The 19210-nt window shown below is 46.9% G+C and overlaps 1 pseudogene; it reads left to right on the top strand.

The window, feature by feature from the left end:
* The first annotated feature begins 3259 nt into the window (after window positions 1-3259).
* Window positions 3260-3931, top strand: LOC139278190 (putative nuclease HARBI1 pseudogene; annotated as a pseudogene).
* Window positions 3932-19210: the final 15279 nt, after the last annotated feature.

The raw sequence follows: 19210 nt of genomic DNA, 5'->3' as shown, positions 1-19210 counted from the left end.
GCGAAAATACGCAACATGTCGGGAACCCATCATCATTCCACCTCCTCGGGCCTTTACCTCGGGCACGTTTGCCAGTGCGCCACGGTCCTGATCGGGTGATCACAGCCATGGTTCTCACCACATGCTGGGGGATGAGAAGAGGCCAGGTCTCCAGTGGGGACGAAGAGGTCCAGTCGTCGCTGAAGGAGGAGGAGAGGCCAGCGCCATCATAGAAGAGGAGACCCGGTCATCGTTGAGAATGAGGTCACCAGTGGGAACGGAGAGGTCCAGCCACCGTCGAGGAGGCCCAGAAGCAGTCATGGAGGAGAGGCCCATCTGCTGTCACTGGAGAGGACCCGGTTGCCGCTGGGGGCGGTGGGGGGGGAGGCCCGATCGCCTGGTTGGAGGCTCACCTGGCTCACATAGAAACATAGAAACATAGAAAATAGGTGCAGGAGTAGGCCATTTGGCCCTTCTAGCCTGCACCGCCATTCAATGAGTTCATGGCTGAACATGCAACTTCAGTATCTTCTTCCTGCTTTCTCGCCATACCCCTTGATCCCCCCAGTAGTAAGGACTTCATCTAACTCCCTTTTGAATATATTTAGTGAATTGGCCTCAACAACATTCTGTGGTAGAGAATTCCACAGGTTCACCACTCTCTGGGTGAAGAAGTTTCTCCTCATCTCGGTCCTAAATGGCTTACCTCTTATCCTTAAACTGTGACCCCTGGTTCTGGACTTCCCCAACATTGGGAACATTCTTCCTGCATCTAACCTGTCTAAACCCGTCAGGATTTTAAACGTTTCTATGAGGTCCCCTCTCATTCTTCTGAACTCCAGTGAATACAAGCCCAGTCTTTCTTGATAGGTCAGTCCCACCATCCCGGGAATCAGTCTGGTGAATCTTCGCTGCACTCCCTCAATAGCAAGAATGTCCTTCCTCAAGTTAGGAGACCAAAATTGTACACAATACTCCAGGTGTGGCCTCACCAAGGTCCTGTATAACTGTAGCAACACCTCCCTGCCCCTGTACTCAAATCCCCTCGCTATGAAGGCCAACATGCCATTTTCTTTCTTAACCGCCTGCTGTACCTGCATGCCAACCTTCAATGACTGATGTACCATGACACCCAGGTCTCGTTGCACCTCCCCTTTTCCTAATCTGTCACCATTCAGATAATAGTCTGTCTCTCTGTTTTTACCACCAAAGTGGATAACCTCACATTTATCCACATTATACTTCATCTGCCATGCATTTGCCCACTCACCTAACCTATCCAAGTCACTCTGCAGCCTCATAGCATCCTCCTCGCAGCTCACAATGCCACCCAACTTAGTGTCATCCGCAAATTTGGAGATACTACATTTAATCCCCTCCCCCAGCACAGAACCTTGCGGTACCCCACTAGTCACTGCCTGCCATTCTGAAAAGTACCCATTTACTCCTACTCTTTGCACCCTGTCTGACAACCAGTTCTCAATCCACGTCAGCACACTACCCCCAATCCCATGTGCCTTAACTTTGCACATTAATCTCTTGTGTGGGACCTTGTCGAAAGCCTTCTGAAAGTCCAAATATACCACATCAACTGGTTCTCCCTTGTCCACTTTACTGGAAACATCCTCAAAAAATTCCAGAAGATTTGTCAAGCATGGTTTCCCTTTCACAAATCCATGCTGACCTGGACCTATCATGTCACCTCTTTCCAAATGCGCTGCTATGACATCCTTAATAATTGATTCCATCATTTTACCCACTACTGAGGTCAGGCTGACCGGTCTATAATCCTCTGCTCACTGGGCATCATCGGGGATCAAGGATTAGGTGAGATAGTTGAGTCGATGTTGAGGAGGAGGTCGCCGAAGCGGGGAAGAGGTCCAGGTCCAGGTCGCTGCAGGAGGCCCGGTCGTCACTGGTAGTCCGGTCGTCATCGCTGATGAGTGGTGTCGTCGGAAGCCTGAGGTAGGCCTGAACTTGTGGGATTGGATTGGGTTGGGTTTAAGCTAAGGATTAAGTGAATGCACCCTCTATTAGGGTCTATTAGGGCTCAGGAGGGGAGAGGTTGAGGGTGGAAAGTTGCCGGATGGCAGAAGATTTTGTGTTTGGTAGGGGAGCTCCCTAGGGAGCTGCCATCCCAGTGGTCATGTTAGTACTACCAGCCTAAGGAAAGGCTGTTGCTGATTGCATTTTGTGCACAAAGGTAGGTTTCTGGAGTTTGCAGGTCATTGCTGCAAGGTCGGAAGCCACACTCACCATATTGCTACTCACTATCACAACATCGTGGGATTGGCCCTCTGATCTCTACTTGACTTGCCATCTATTACAGGTCCTGAAATAGATGGCCTTACCACCCACTGCTGTCAACTGCTGCCGAGTAATTTCACCGCTCTCCCGTCGGTGACAGATTTCTCTTGGTCTGATGCCGACGGGAGGGGAGTACCGTTGGGAAATGCCCGCTGATGGCCAAGTCGCATAAGTGACCTCCTGCCCGCCAAGCTACCAGATTGGTGCAGGCAGAAGTCAGCGGGAGTTGGCAGCAGCAGGGGCAAAGACCGTTACATGGAGGCAGGTCTAACCCCGATGGTAAGCACGAAGACCTGCAAAAAAATGTTAGTGATCATGTATTAATTGTTTTTCTTTCAGCGTTTTACCTGTATGAGGTCGCCCGAAGGTGTTCCGGTGTATGTTTTTTGTGAAGATTTTTATTTTTCAGTGTTCCTCCCTCCCTGGGCCCAACTCAATCCTCGGCGGCACTTTGGTGAGGAACGCATTTGCCGCCAAGCTTGAGAGCTTCTGTCCGCTGCCGCCCAGATTGACAGCGTAAGCCGCCAATTGGCTGCCAGCGATACTGCCATTTCTTTTTGAGGGATCTTCCTGGCAAAGTACCGCCCGGTCTCCCAGCGGCCATCAGCGGTCCTTTGGGCAGCACTTGGGTGGGCCTTGGTTTTGACCAAGTTCGGGCCATACTGTCTCACCTTGGTCCTCAGAATCGGACCAAAATGAGCATCACCACCAACACCAGCAACAGCAACCACCACAGCTGCCTTCTCCTCAACGGCCTGAGGCTCCACAGGAGAGAGGGGGGCACCACAGGACTGCAGCGGACCAGAAGCGATACCCCCAACACAGGATATACAGGCAGAGGATGAGCTTCCTCAACATGACTGAGCAGCAGTGCCAAATGAGGCTCAGGCTATCACGCCAGATCATCACAGACGATTGTAGCTTGCTGGAACAAGACCTGCTGCCCAGAGGTCTAAGTTGATATTCCTTACCAATGGCTGTCAAAGTCACCACTGCCCTCAACTTCTTCTCCTCAGACTCTTTCCAGGGATCTGCAGCAGACATTTGCAGGATCTCGCAGTCGGCCGCCCACAGATGCATCACACAAGTCATGTTTTACAAGTCAGCCAATTATAGCTACTTTGCCACTGATGAAGCCAATGTTACAGAGTGGGTGATCGGTTTTGCGGCTCTGGATGGCTTCCCACGGATGCAGGGCATCATTGAATGTATATATGTGGCCATCAAGGCATCCCTTCATCACCCAGGAGTGTTTGTGAACTGCAAAGGCTTCCACTCCCCCAATGTGCAACTTGTATGCAACCATAAAAATATGATTATGCATGTGTGCACCAGATTCCAAGGGATTTGTCACGACTCTTTCGCACTGCGCCAGTCCACTCTCCCTCAGCTCTTCGCACCTCCAATCAGACTGATCAACTGCCTGCTTGAGAACAAGGGCTATCCACTGAAGGTGTGGCTCATGACACACCTGAGGATACCAAGAACTGAGGCCGAGGAGGGTTATAATGAGAGTCACATGTCCACCAGATGTGTCATAGAACAAACAATCAGCATGCTGAAGATGCGCTTCAGATGCCTTGACAGATCTGGAGGAGCCCTTCAGGACACACCAGCCAGGGACTCCAGAATCATCGTCGTCTGATGTGCGCTGCACAACATAGCACAGCAGCAAGTACTGGAGCTTCAGAGTGAGCAAGGCACACAGCACACGGTCTCTTCAGAGGAGGAGGAGGGTGAGTAAGTGGAAGATGAGGAGGAGGAAGAGGAAGCTGAGATGCAGACGCCAGCAGCAGCAGCGCATGTTGCTACCCGGGAAGTCCGGAATGTCCTCATCATGGCCAGATTTACTTAACTTGCTCCAATGCAGCCACATGTTGCCACACCCTGCACTACATAAGAACATAAGAACATAAGAATTAGGAACAGGAGTAAGCCATCTAGCCCCTCGAGCCTGCTCCGCCATTCAACAAGATCATGGCTGATCTGGCCGTGGACTCGGCTCCACTTACCCGCCCACTCCCCGTAACCCTTAATTCCCTTATTGGTTAAAAATATATCTATCTATCTGTGATTTGAATACATTTAATGAGCTAGCCTCAACTGCTTCCCTGGGCAGAGAATTCCACAGATTCACAACCCTCTGGGAGAAGAAATTCCTTCTCAACTCGGTTTTAAATTGGCTCCCCCGTATTTTAAGGCTGTGCCCCCTAGTTCTAGTCTCCCCGACCAGTGGAAACACCCTCTCTGCCTCTATCTTGTCTATCCCTTTCATTATTTTAAATGTTTCTATAAGATCACCCCTCATCCCTCTGAACTCCAATGAGTAAAGTCTACTCAATCTATCATCATAAGGTAACCCCCTCATCTCCGGAATCAGCCTAGTGAATCGTCTCTGTACCCCCTCCAAAGCTAGTATATCCTTCCTTAAGTAAGGTGACCAAAACTGCACACAGTACTCCAGGTGCGGCCTCACCAATACCCTATACAGTTGCAGCAGGTCCTCCCTGTTTTTGTACTCCATCCCTCTCGCAATGAAGGCCAACATTCCATTCGCCTTCCTGATTACCTGCTGCACATGAAAACTAACTTTTTGGGATTCATGCACAAGGACCCCCAGGTCCCTCTGCACCGCAGCATGTTGTAATTTCTCCCCATTCAAATAATATTCCCTTTTACTGTTTTTTTTTTCCAAGGTGGATGACCTCACATTTTCCGACATTGTATTCCATCTGCCAAACCTTAGCCCATTCGCTTAACCTATCTAAATCTCTTTGCAGCCTCTCTGTGTCCTCTACACAACCTGCTTTCCCACTAATCTTTGTGTCATCTGCAAATTTTGTTACACTACACTCTGTCCCCTCTTCCAGGTCATCTATGTATATTGTAAACAGTTGTCGTCCCAGCACTGATCCCTGCGGCACACCACTAACCACCGATTTCCAACCCGAAAAGGACCCATTTATCCCGACTCTCTGCTTTCTGTTAGCCAGCCAATTCTCAATCCATGCGAATACATTTCCTCTGACTCCGCGTACCTTTATCTTCTGCAGTAACCTTTTGTGTGGCACCTTATTGAATGCCTTTTGGAAATCTAAATACACAACAATCCATCGATACACCTCTATCCACCATGCTCATTATATCCTCAAAGAATTCCAGTAAATTAGTTAAACATGATTTCCCCTTCATGAATCCATGTTGCGTCTGCTTGATTGCACTATTCCTATCTAGATGTCCCGCTATTTCTTCCTTAATGATAGCTTCAAGCATTTTCCTCACTACAGATGTTAAACTAACCGGCTTATAATTACCTGCCTTTTGTTTGCTCCCTTTTTTAAACAGAGGCGTTACATTAGCTGCTTTCCAATCTGCTGGTACCTCCCCAGAGTCCAGAGAATTTTGGTAGATTATAACGAATGCATCTGCTATAACTTCCGCCATCTCTTTTAATACCGTGAGATGCATTTCATCAGGACCAGGGGATTTGTCTACCTTGAGTCCCATTAGTCTGTCCAGCACTACTCCCCTAGTGATAGTGATTGTCTCAAGGTCCTCCCTTCCCACATTCCCGTGACCTGCACTAAGTCCCTCCACCCTCCCCACAACACTATAAAGCATCCCTACAATGAACAAGCCATTGCTTTCACCCAAAGGCCCAATGCTCGACATAAATAATGGCGGGAATTTTGTATACATGGGCGGGTCCGGTACGGATGGCGGCCATTGCGGGTCACGACCCCGCCGTCCATTAAGCCTGCCCTGCGTGATACATGTCCCAATTGAATGGTGCGGGTCTGGTGACATCATCGATGACACGTTTTCAGTCGGGATCTTTAAAGAGGCCATGGCCACATTGGATTTGAATGTCAATGTCACACAGTGCTTTCAGTGCACTGCAGCATTGGAGTGCTGCAAATCACTGACAATGACTGCACAGAGGCAATGGGCTGTTCCAAGGTTTTCCGATGACTCCCTCCATATACTGAAGAGACCTCCCCAGGACACCAAAACAGCCTGGTTGGAGATTGCAGAGTAGGTCACCAGCAGAGATGTGGTCAGGAGGACCAGGAGGATCTCAGTGGATCACAAAATATTAGTGCAAAGCCACACTCACCTTCACCCTGCTGTGCCTCTCATCACATCCCCATCATCTGCCTTCCCAACCCTACCCCTGCACATCCGTACTCATACAACATACCTTGTATGTCCACCCATCCCTATATTACTAGCCACCCCTCACACTCACCTCCATCCTAATGGAATCATACCAATTAACAAGACACAAGGAGGCCACTTGACTTTGGCATCCCACTCCACCATAGTCACCCTCTAAAGATCTAAGCCATCCATTCCTTACTCTCAATCCACCACTCTCACTCAACCTTGTCTTCTTTCCCTCCAAATAAGAGGGCGAGGGGGAGAACTGGCTATGGCCCTCCATCATTTGCAAACCTTACACCAGCAGTGGAGGCTGCTTTAAAAATATGTGGAATCGCTGAGAAGCTGGAGGTGGGAGAGGGGGACATCTCAGCAGCCTGGTGACAGAATTACATATCATATAGCTACATGGCATGCATCAGTCACTCATATGGGCACTGATGTCAGCAGCCACTGAATGATCATCATGTGCATAATGGTATCTGTACCCATTCTTCAAATGACATATCTAACTCATCTCTGTACTCTCCCATAGGTCTATCAAGAGACCCACCCCACTCCCTAATATCCAGGAGCAAGAAGAAGATGACTCCTCAGAGGAGCCTCCAGCCTCTGAGGGTGCAGTGTCACCAGACATAAGTGCACCCAGCACCAGGGCAGATATGTACACCACAGTCAGTCCCACGCGAGATAGTGTCGTGTTGTCACCTAGTGTCTCACAAGTCACAAGTGAGCAAGAGCAGGTGATTGAGACAGGGACAGCAGTGAGAGTACTCACCGTAGGGCACAGGATGCTCTCAGCTGTGCTCAGCTGCAGGCAGATGCTGAGCCTCAGGGGCCATCCAGGAAGAGGGCGATACCGGAGATGCAGGAAGAAGTGTAGGGGATTCTGACAGGTTTTGCGACTGCAATGCCTGCAAATGTTCAGAAAATGGATGAGTCCTTCTCCAAAGTGAGCACCAATGTGTCGCAGACGATGGCGACTGTAGGCTCCTCCATGGATAAGATGGCCACCTGCATGGAGCAGCTAATGCGCCACTCACAGGAATACATAGTATCTATGGAGAATAGATGGCAGAAGCTCATAGACGTTTTCTCTAGGAGAGATGTCAGCATAGACTTGGGTCCTCATGGCCTCACTGATGTGCAGCAAGATGCCCTCCAGCTCCTTGGCAGTAGGGAAGTGTGCAGGTTGCCTCAACTTCAGCTGAAGCCACAGGGTTAGCACCTCATAGAAGCACGTGGAAGAGAAAGATGAAACACAAATAGATGCACAAGGGTAGCCACTTGGGTGTTTTATCCAATGTTTATGTAAAGTTGCTATTAATGTACTGTCAAACATAAAAAATCTTTATTTTCAACATTTTCTGGTCTTGGACAGATTTGTGTGCACCTTTGTACATGGCTTAGCGAGTTGCAGTGAATGGTGCGACGTAAAGGTACCTCCACCAATGGTGGTGAGTGTGAAAGGAATGGCTTGGTCATTGCAGGGATGCTTTATGGTGTTGGTGTGAATTGATACTAACCTGGCACATCATGTGGCAGCCATATGGGTGTACTTTGTCAATCTGGCCATGGTGAGGACATCCCTGGCCACCCGGTCAGCAATGTGCTTGGGTGCTGATGCCCTCTGTCCTGTGTAGCATCAGGTGATTGCAGGGAAGTTTGGAGGTGTTGTTGATGATGCTGGTGTTGGGGCTGATCGTGGTCACATTCTGAGGACCAAGGTGAGACAGTATAAATGGAATTGATGGCAGATGAAGTAGAGATGACAGAAGCAATCTGTCAATGGTGAGAGGGGTTCTTCCAATGAGGTGACACTGGATGGAGACTTTGCTGGAAAGACTGCGCTGGAAATCCAGTGAGAAGCAGCTCCTGCTGAGGAAAGTGGTCATCTGTCAGGTGAGAGCTTTTACTATACATTTGATGCTGTCAAGTAATCAGCTGGAGCAATGGCCACTGAACTCCCGCCTTAGGTTGACAGATGCGGTTCCCGAGCAGAGTGTTTCCCGTGGCCTTCCAGTTAAATTGTAGAGAGATAGGCCAGGCCATGAGGTTACAGATTGTGGTGGAATAAAATTCTGCTGCTGCTGATGGCCCCCGGCGCCTCATGGATGCCCAGTTTTGAGCTGCTAGATCTGTTCTGAATCTATTCCATTTAGCACGGTGGTAGCGCCACACAACACGATGGAGGGTGTTCTCAGTGTGAAGGCAGGACTTTGTCTCCACAATGACTGTGCGGTGATCACTGCTACCAATGTTGTCATGGACAGATGCATCTGCGACAGTAGATTGGTGAGGATGAAGTCAAGTAGGTTTTTCCCTTGTGTTGGTTCTATCACCACCTGCCGCAGGCCCAGTCTGGCAGCTATGTCCTTCAGGACTCAGCCAGTAGTGGCGATACCGAGCTACTTTTGGTGATGGACATTGAGGCCCCCCACCCAGAGTACATTCTGTGATCTTCCAAGTGGTGTTCAACATGGAGGAGTACTGATTCGTCAGCTGAGGGAGGGCGGTTGGTGGTAATCAGCAGGAGGTTTCCTTGCCCATGCTTGATCTGAAGCCATGAGATTTCATGCGGTCCAGAGTCAATGTTGAGGATTTGAACTCACGGCTTTGGATCATTAGTCCAGTAACATAACCACTCTGCTACCATTCCCGACGTATCTGCCAGAAAGGCCAGAAACTAGTTGTTCTAGGCCTCAGCCTTCCCCTGGGATTTTCCATGTCCTGCCTCTGTACACCCCAAAACAGCCTAAGGGGGCAGAGCCAAATGTGGGGACTCCCCAGGCCCTTCACTGGGACCTGACAAATAGATAAAGAAGGTATGTCTGGTCAGACAAAGCGTATCTCCGTAATCACTGAAAATTGTGAGGCCCAGCTTGGCCAGGATCATAACCTGGACCCCTTAAATTAGGGAGTAGGTTTCCTTTTCCTAATTTTTAATTGGCACTCATACAAAGGGGGCGGGAGTGGGGTGGGAGGGTCACCCTCTTTGGAGGGTGCCCTAGATAGCCCCTAGTGGAGCAGGCATTTACCATTCACATCCAAATTAGGGAACCTCCCCCTGAAGTTTTCTGGGGTCAGTAGCAGAGATTCCCAGCAGGCAGAATCCTGGAGTAATTGCCAGGGTTGTCGAGCTGCAGATTTTTCATCTTCAAACTTTTAAACATATTGCTTGTGATTTCTATTAAAATACTGCAGCGCAGGAAAAAAAAATTAAACTTATATCTGATGAATAATTGTAAAATCAAGCTTAATTTAGCTAATTCACGCGTTGGCAACCTTAGTGCTTTAGGGTCCAGTTCTACTACAAATATTGGTGTCATATATATGGAGAACTCTGCTGGATCTGAATACCAGTTACATTTTAATGATAGGTTAGAATTATTGGGGGTTGTGTCAGCTGTCTGCTATGATTAAAACCATTGAACTGAAAACATTCCTATGCAGTTCTAAAACCAGAATTTTAAGGTTTGTCTGTCCAGTGGAATTCAAGTTATACTGCAGCCACTCAAGAAACCCAACTAATGCAAGACTATCTCCTGGAGATAGTCTCACATTGCTTCTCTTTTGTGTGACCTACAGTCAGTTTAGTGACCAGAGTATTATGCTGGCATGCATTTGTAATTTGGAAAGCAGTTTTAGCAATATATGCATCTTCCATTTGAAGAAATTATGTACCGCATTTTGTTTACAGGGCCGCATTCAGAGATGGAAAACCATGCTTTTAACGCCGAAGGAACTGAGTATACTCTAATTTAATGTGCCAGGAAATACGTACACTTTTAGCAATCACTAAGACTTTGGGCTGGATTTTCAGCTGATTTGCATCCCATTTAGTGCCTGGGCGGGGCGCAAAAACAATTTTGTTTGGCATAAAACGATGCGCACAAGATCTTGTGCCCGGGCGGAATTTTCGCCAATAGTTTTGTGGCGGCACTAAAACTTAGCTGTTTTGATCGTTTGGATGACGTAAATCATCGTGCAATGCTGCACTAGTGCCCCAGGCGAAACTTTCGAGCATTTCGCCCGATTTAGTGTCCGCCCGGAAACCTGCCAGCAAAAACAGTCGGACTCAGGTCCACCAGGTGCTAACGGCACCATCTTGAAAACGGAGGAGAAAGTTGGAGTTGTGAGTGATTAAAGCAGTGGAAGAAGAACCTGCATTACTGCATACTTTTGACTGTGAAATTTGTGCGAGTTTATAGTTTATTTTAAAGGACATTTAAGGTCTCTTTAAAAGATGGGGGCTATGCTATGTCAGCCAATAATCCTGGCTGCTCTATTTATACGGTGTCAAGCTGGAAGAAGACTTATTGATGTTCATTTCCAACATAATCGAAGAGGTCGCAGACATATGGCAAGGAGGCCTTATGCCCACGAGTGTACAGGGAACATCGCTCATACCTCCAGATCTCTGAGGCACAGTGTGTTTGAAGGCTGCACTTCCGAAAAGAGGTGGTCACAGAAATATGCCAGCTCCTACAGGCAGACCTACAGCCTACCAGTGGCAACAGGACTACACTGCCCGTTGAGGTGAAGGTGACTGTGGCACTTACCTTCTATGCCTCTGGCTCCTTTCAGGCATCATTGGGAGCCATATGTTTCATCTCACAGCAGGCTACACATTGCTACATTCACCAGGTGACTGCTGCACTGTACGCAAACAGGATGGACTTCATAAACTTTTCAATGACCAAGGAGACCCAAAATGAGAGGACTGTAGGTTTTGGATGATTTGCTGGTTTCCCCAAAGTTCAGGGTGCCCTTGACTGTACGTTCATCACCCTGCGAGCACCTTTACAGAATGCAGAGATTCACCAAAACTGAAAAGGATTCCACTCCATGAACGTACAGATCGTCTGCGACTATACTCAGCGAATCATGGCAGTCAATACCCAATATCGAGGGAGCATCCATGATGCTTTCATTTTGCATGACAGCAATGTCTCACGCATGTTCCAGTGTCAACCACAAGGCCAGAACTGGATGCTGGAGGACAAAGGGTGCGGCCTCGCCACCTGGCTCATGACCCCTCTCTGGAACCCGCAGACAGAAGCCAAGCATCGCTATAATGAGAGCCATGCAGACACACTCAACATTGTCGAACAGACAATTGGAGTGCTCAAGCAACGCTTCCAATGTCTGGACCACTCTGGAGGCTGCCTGCTATACTCCCTTCAGCAGGTCTAGGGGTTCATTGTGGTGTGCTGCATGCTACACAACTTAGTCATCATGAGGGGACAGGACCACCTCAGGAGAGAGGGGGGAGGAGGAGGAGGGAGAAGCCGAGAAAGAGGAGTCTGGCGAGGAACCCATGCCACCATCACTACCACCGGGGAGGCATCATAGAAATTTCACCGCTGCAAAAGCCTTATGTCAGCAGTTCATAATTGAACATGTTGCTTGACGAGTGAACAGTGCATTTGAAAATTGCCTGGCCACTCTATCTAACCATGTTGATTATTTCCCCTCTTACTCTGCAAATGAGACACTACACAGGAATGGTTAAGGTGAACAAAATAATTTATGGAACATTGTAAACTTTGTCAACTTTAATAAAATAACATAAATTAGTGTGATAATTCAACAACAACATTACGAACAAGATAAATCAACATAATAATAAAACATAAAACATAGGATGCATCCAGCTTCAACAACATAAATGCAACAACCCCTGCCCCACTACCTTTTATCACTGGACTTTCCCTCCCTTACCCTTATCCCCCTCCCTTGCCTGCTGTTCCTAACCCAAGTGGTACCAAGATGGCGTGCAACAATGTTGTCAGAGCACTGCTGTGTTGCGGGGAGAGACAATGGGGATGCCGTCTGGGAACACACTGGGCCAGCTCGTGCGGTGGAAGGCCCGGCTTCTGACTGGCGAGCCTCTTCATCGGCGTTGACAGTCACAGGTGGTTAGGGTTTGGCTGTGCCAGTGGGGAACGCAGAGTATGGTGGGAGCATTTATGGACTGCACCACTGCCCAAGCTGAAGCAGATTTTGTTCCTGTGATGCACCATATTCCACAGAACTTCACGCCACACTCTCCGGGACTCCAGTGTCACTGGTGGAGGCCATCAGCCTCGTGTGGGCACTGATGGCCTTGCAGGTTTCACAGCTCGTACTGACAATCTACGACCCTACCTCCATAATGGTCGCAGTGAGACTCTCGATGGTCGCCGGAATCCTACCCAAGACATCAAGGAGCTGACAGGTGAGCTGGATGTTCAGCCTGGACATTCCCACCATGTCCAGTTCCACATCTGCCTATCTGTCAGCAGACCGACTTTTGCCGACCCACCCTCCGGAGAGATGGCATACGGGATTTGACCCCAGAACTGCGATGCTGCACGCCACTAGTCCCAGGAGCCTCGGAGTTGTCGAACCCCAAGAAAGTTACATCATCCTCAGACGAGGTGAGTGCCAGTGTTAAACGAGGGATGGATTGCATCTATCCCAGAGTTGGCTGATCTGTAAACTCGTCTTCTTCTTCCTCCTCCTCCACACAATGGCCTGACGTGGAGTGTTGCTTTGAGGGATGCTGTTGCTGTGGATGGTCATCTGAAAGGAGAAAGCAATAGATGAGTGGTTTGCAGCAGGGGAGGGGGCAGGGTGACATGAGGGACGTCGCATAGCATAGGCTCATTTGAAGGACCGATGCTACTCCATTGTATCTAGTCCACAGACACTGCCCCAATCCTAGTTCACAGACACTGATCACATTGCCCCAACACTAGTCCACAGACTCTGCATGACATTGCCCCAACCCAGCCCAGGGAGTGTGAAGGACTTGCCCTCAGTATTCAAGCGCAGGTCAGCATCCCCAGTGGCAGTTGCCTGACCTGAGATGTCAATAAGGCCTGCCACTCGCTCCTCCATGTCCATGAGTAGCAGGGTCTGAGGCGGACCACCGCCTGTCCGCATCTGCTCGCGCCAATTGTGTGACTTTGCCTGCAAAGATGAAAATGGGAATGCTTATAAGTGGACCCATCTGCTCTTGTGGCACACACAGATAGCCACCAAAGCACTTATACCATACTGTCTGAATGTAATACAGTCCTCAGTTTAATGACCTTGGAAGTTGCACATGGTTCATCAGGAGGACGTCGAAGTGCAGAGACATCTTATGAGATCTCAAAAAGCAATCTTAATAATGTGTAAAGATCATTCATGGCAAATAGGGTGCCAAACTAAGCCTACCTATCTGCCATACATTTTGGGAGGTAACTCACAGAGTGCTGAGAGAAAGCAACAGCATGAAAACAAATAATGTGTCAGATTTATAATTGAAGTAATGAAGGAGTGCATGAATAAAAATTGTCCTCACTCTAATGACCCTCGAAAGATCATTGAACTTTTTTCGGCACCGTTTGCCTGACCATTGTGTCTGAGGCAGAGACCTCCTCAGCGATTTCCCTCCAAATGCGATTAAAAATGGATGGCAGAGGTCTCAATCCACCTCTGCGATGTAACTCCTGCCATCTTCTTTCCACAGCCCCCACTAGAGATTCGTTAGCCTCCTGGCTAAATTGCCTGGCATGCTGTCTCCACTCCTCATCCTCCATGATCAAAATCCAAATTTGAAATGGCTGATTCAACCGCGGGTGTACTGCGCATCTGCGCCGCCGCACCTTGCAATGGCGTTTGTGATCGGACAGCAGACCAGAAGCACGGGAAGAAAAAAAAAATTGCGCATACGAAGAACGGACGATTTTTTTTTCGTGCCGGAACATTTGGCTCTGGTGCACAAATTGTGTGGTGCAACGCCGGAGTTAGCGCTAACGCTCCTCCTGAACTTTCATTTGCCAAAAGTTGAGCGCTCTGACGCGAACTCAAACTCAGTGCTAAAATTTTGATTTTGCCGCGATTTGCACCCGAAAACGGGCACAAACCCAAAAACCCAAAACGCAAAAACCCAAAATACCAACCCTTTATATATTTTATTTTGGCAGTGTTTATATTTAAAATATGAATGGATCTCGTGTCATTTTTTTATGGTAAATTGTGCGATGTGCCATTTTATAAGGATAGGAGCATTTAACTATGTCAGGCGCAAGACCAGTTGTGACAACCTACATGTCCTTTAAAACCACAAAGTCTAATTACTGATCCATCTTATATACCTAAATAAGATCACAACTCAAATGTCTCTTATACTCAGTTCCTTCAGAGCTCTGATGAAAGGTCACAGACCTGAAACATTAACTCTGTTTCTCTCTCCAAAGATGCTGCCTGACCTGCTGAGTATTTCTAGCATTTTCTGTTTATATTTCAGAATTCCAGAATCCGCAGTATTTTGCCTTTGGTCAAATGTCTCCATTTAAGGCTGAAAAGCCAAAGTTTTTCCAGTATTTCCTTGAAACTCAGACTAATAATATGGATCAGCCTCTTGGCTCTTCTCCAAACTCTTGAATGTCTACACTGTGTCTTAGTGACCAGAAATAGACACAATGGTCCTGAAACTCCGGTCGGAGGCTTCCTACGGACGAACGCCTCCGACCTGAGAATTCTTTGCGAAAGTACCTGGCGATTCCGGTCGGAGGCCTTCTCTTCATGTACATTGGAGCGCATCCACGTCTTCCAGGTACGCACGGAGAAGCTGGAGTCACGTGGGCCTGGACAACCAATCATGGTACTGTATTCTCATTGATAGAAATGGGAACTCCGTAACTCTAGAGTTCTCGTTGCTATCAATGAGAAAAAAAAATACAACACAACAAACAAAAAAAACCCTCACAATTCCAAAACCAATTGAAATTAAAGTTAATCAAATGTTTTATTAAAAAAAATATTTGTTGGATTTCTTTTTTATGTCTTTTAATAGGGTCCAAAATAAACTTACCTTAATGGACAGGGCCCCCACTCTAAAAATGTGTTTAAATTTGATTTTTATGTGTTTTAAAATTCTTTCGCTTGTAAAAGTAGGCACATAGCGTAAAAGTTTTAAGGACATTCGCTGGGCAAGAAATGGGCAAATAGCCCAATCTCGGAAAAGCTGGTTTTCAGTGCATACGGATTGTGCCCCGAAAACCGGCTTTTGAGAGGCCTCGCCGGGTCCATACACACTTCGTAAGGACCCGGCATTGCCGGAATTTTAGCCCCAATGTTCTAAGTATATAGTCTAGGTATGAAGTTCTTCGAACTTGTACATCACTGTTTTGGTACACATGCCAGCATTCTGTTTGCTTTGTTAATTGCTGCTCTGTAATGGTCAACACATTAAGCGACAAGTATACTAAGACTCCAAAGCCCCAATTTCAAATAAACCACCCGATGGGAACAGGGTGGTTTGGGTCAGTTGCCTAGATCTGATTTGTCACTCTTTGTAAAATACTGGTATTACGTTTTACGTAGAATTAAATAGAATTTACAGCACAGAAACAGGCCATTCGGCCCAACATGCCAGTGTTTATGCTCCACGCAAGCTTCCTCCCACCTTACTTCATCTCACTGTATCAGCATATCCTTCTATTCGTTTTTCCACATGTAATTATCTAGCTTCCCCTTAAATGCATCTCTGCTATTCATCACAACCACTCCATGTGGTAGCGAGTTCCACATTCTAACTATTCTCTGGGCAAAGACATTTCTCCTGAATTTCTCAATGGATTTATTAATGACTATTTTTGTCTATGTGAAATGCTGCAGAATCGTACTAGTGCTCAGAAATTACTCTATGATTTATAGGCATTTCCCAAAAACTTCAGCCCGAATCTCCTTCAGCATTCTAAAGTATATACCATTTGATCGCGGGAATTTGTTACTCTTAAGTCACCTTCATTTATCAAGAAGCTCTGCCACATTGGGTTCAAACCCTCTACGATATTGGATGTACTATAGAAATTGGATATCAATTATTATTGTTATTTCAAGAAAATCATTCAATATTTTAAATTATAGAAAATATTAATGTAATATTCAAACTTCTTTTACTTTATTACCTTTATCTTTTCTAACTTTGCCTAACCCTAACCCGAAATGCTGTTATGATTCCAAATAAGCTGTTAGATATTGCACTAAAGCTGTCTAGAAATTGAATGGTGCCAAACCCACTTTTACTAAACTAAGCTTCCAATATAACATGCAGGAAGCGTACGCTCATTACGAGCCGAAGGTGCACAGCCAGCCATAATGATGGTGGCAAAAAAAGACATCCCAGGTCAACAATTGATACAGGCGTAATGGCAGTTTGAGGGCCCCCCCCCCCCCCCCCACAGGTTTCATTCAGAAAAATTAGGTCTAAATGTGACCTAACAGGGCAGGCCTTAAAGGCAGCAACCAACCACAGACGTGTTTAAAATATACTTACCTGAATGTGGAACCGGGAGGAGCAGGAATGACTCCACATTCGCGCCACATGGGCCGCTGCTGACCACCGCTCCCTCTGCCCGCTTGCAACCTTGACCCCCTCCAATCAGTGCCTGCACTCTCCCCAATCGCCACTGACCGCTCCCCACACTTTCTGACATTGACCATCACTAGCCTCTATTCTAATCACCGTTACTCTCCTTCCTAATCACCCCCTCTCCTGGTAACCCCCCCTTTCCTGTTCCCCCTTAACAACTTACCTGAGAGCCACTTCGAGTCTTCTCCAGCGAGTTGCCTGGGCACACCCATTAGGTGTCCACAGCTTACCGGCTCAATGATAATGAGTCCTGAGGCCCAATATTAGATGCGTCTTAGGCCTATCCATTCACACCCATTTTTGGGCGCGCTTGAATTTCTAGGCCAACATGTTTAGTTTCATGCATCACAAATATCCATTTTAATTTATTTCAGCAAGTGGCAATTGTAATGTCTGAAAGCTTGTAATGTTTGTAGCTCCACACTGTGGATGTGGACGTATTGTGTACTGCAAGTGCAGGATTAATAATAAACAGAACCAGGCAGATTTCCGGAGACTTCCGAGAGAGCTGCGTGCCATGTTAGGAAGCTGTGTGTGCTGTGCTCTGTGAATATATCACATTTGGCGATTGAGATGGGATTTTTCGGATGATTTAAAGCTTAAATTTTGTTGGTGTAGGATTCAGCCAGCCGACAGAGAGACTTTGGAAGTTTCTGTCTTGAAAAAAGCTACCAAAAATCTGAGGTAAAATACAGCACATGGTGTGAACAGCTAGAGATTAAAATGGCAGGTGTATTGGGATATTTGGGTGAATATAGACATGACCGGGAATGTTTTAAAGTGTATGTGGATTGGCTAGAAATATATTTCACTGCAAATAACATAATCGAAGTTCCAGACAATGCAGTCCAGAACCGGGCTGTGTTGGAACGTAAGAAAACGATTTTCTTATCGGAGGCGGGTCCGACATTATACGAAACCCTTGTAAATCTGCTTGTGCCTGACTAGCCAATGGACACAATGCTTAAAGAGAATTTAATGAAGCTGGAGCAGCACTATAACCCCAAACGGTTAGAAATTGCTGAAAGCTATCGTTTCAGAATTCGGAATCAAAAGACTGATGAAAGTATCAGTGATTACATCATAGCATTAAAAAAGCTATCAATGCACTGTAATTTTGGAAACTTTCAAAATCGAGCATTACGGGATCGTTTTGTTTGTGGGGTGAAAAATGATGTGATCAGAAGGAAGTTATTGATGACGGATGACTTGACTTTTGAGATTACTTGTCAGACAGCGAGGTCGATGAGCATGGCCGAACAATATTCCCGAGAATTAAATAATGATTACGGTCGTCAGTCAACCGAGGTAAATCACCTGCAGGTTCAAAGTAAAAGACTGTGGGGGCCCAAAGTATCAGAAACTGGAAATTCTAACAGAGTGTCAAAGTCATGCTATAGGTGCCTGGGACAAGACATTGCTCAAATTTGTCCATACGTGAAGGCAGAGTGTTTCTTCTGCAGAAAGACTGGGCATCTTGCGAAGGCATGCCGACTGAAGGGTAAACCAGTTTTCAAAGCTATGAGTCCAGCGTTCAAAGCTATGAGTAGAAATCCAGAGACTACATAGCATGGAAGAACAACAACAGGACGAGGAGATGTTAGAATTACACGTCATCAGGAGCACGAGGTTAACGGACAGCGATTCGGAAAGCATCAAAATCCACACAGATGTTGTGGGATTCAAGGTACCAATGGAAATTGACACGGGTGCATCCGTGAGTGTAGTACTGGAGTCACTGTACCTCGACAAATTGCGTGATTTTCAACTGGAGAAATCCAAGATAGAGCTGCTCGGGAGAGAAAATTCCTGTGGTAGGTCGTATCACCGTACTGGTGAAATATAAAGATCAATTTCAGAACTTGCCTCTAATAGTCGTGAAAGGAGACAAGCCTGCCTTACTAGGAAGAAATTGGTTGAGCTCACTGAAGCTGGATTGGAGTAAGATTTTCTGTGCGGAAGCGAGATTTTCATCAACGGATGAGGTTATCAAGCAGTATCCGAAGGTGTTCTGCGAATCGGGCAGTCCGATCCAAGGCTTCAAGGCGAGTGTCAAGGTACAGAAGGACGCTAGATCGGTTTACTACAAGCCACATTCTGTACCATATGCACTCAAGGAGAAAGTTGAGCAAGAACTCAAAAGACTAGAGACTGACAACATTATTTGTAAGATAGATCGATGTAATCGGGCTACACCCATTGTTGTTGTACCTAAGTCTGATGGTCAGCTAAGATTGTGTGGTGATTATAAAGTAACTGTAAACCAGGTGCTAGAGGGTAATGTCCCCAATACATTGCCAAATATAGAAGATTTGTTCACAACCCTGACAGGTGGTCAGATCTTCTCAAAAC

This window comes from Pristiophorus japonicus, chromosome 13 (assembly GCF_044704955.1).
Source record: "Pristiophorus japonicus isolate sPriJap1 chromosome 13, sPriJap1.hap1, whole genome shotgun sequence".
In the NCBI taxonomy this organism is placed as follows: Eukaryota; Metazoa; Chordata; class Chondrichthyes; family Pristiophoridae; genus Pristiophorus; species Pristiophorus japonicus.
The sequence above is the reverse complement of the archived record's forward strand: the minus strand, read 5'-3'. Positions and strand labels throughout refer to the sequence as shown.